Raw genomic sequence first — 309 nt, forward strand, 5'->3', positions numbered from 1 at the left:
ACGAGGGAGCGCAGGGGCAGGTTGCCCTTTTGCAGCCGCCGCAGCATGATGCCGGGGATGGCCACGTTGATGGCCGACTCGATGTGGGACGACTCATACAACTCCTGCGGCCGACAGTCCATCAGCAGCCGCCGGTTCTCCAGCTGCTCGTTCAGCCACGCCACGGATTTACTAATCGCCATTTCCGACGCGAAAGGGACGGGTCTGAACGTATCTAGCATGAGGAAGGACGGGGGGAGCGGAGCCTGCTCTGGAAGCGCCCCTCTCTCTCACAGAGGCATGCGGCTGGCTCCGCGGGCGGGCTGCACC

The 309-nt window shown here is 64.4% G+C and overlaps 1 pseudogene; it reads right to left on the reverse strand.

The window, feature by feature from the left end:
- The window catches only part of LOC104502397, a 683-nt pseudogene extending 462 nt beyond the window's left edge, over window positions 1–221 (reverse strand).
- Between the last annotated feature and the right edge of the window lie 88 nt (window positions 222–309).

The sequence above is a fragment of the Buceros rhinoceros genome, unplaced genomic scaffold (assembly GCF_000710305.1).
Source record: "Buceros rhinoceros silvestris isolate BGI_N320 unplaced genomic scaffold, ASM71030v1 scaffold35002, whole genome shotgun sequence".
Taxonomy (NCBI): Eukaryota; Metazoa; Chordata; class Aves; order Bucerotiformes; family Bucerotidae; genus Buceros; species Buceros rhinoceros.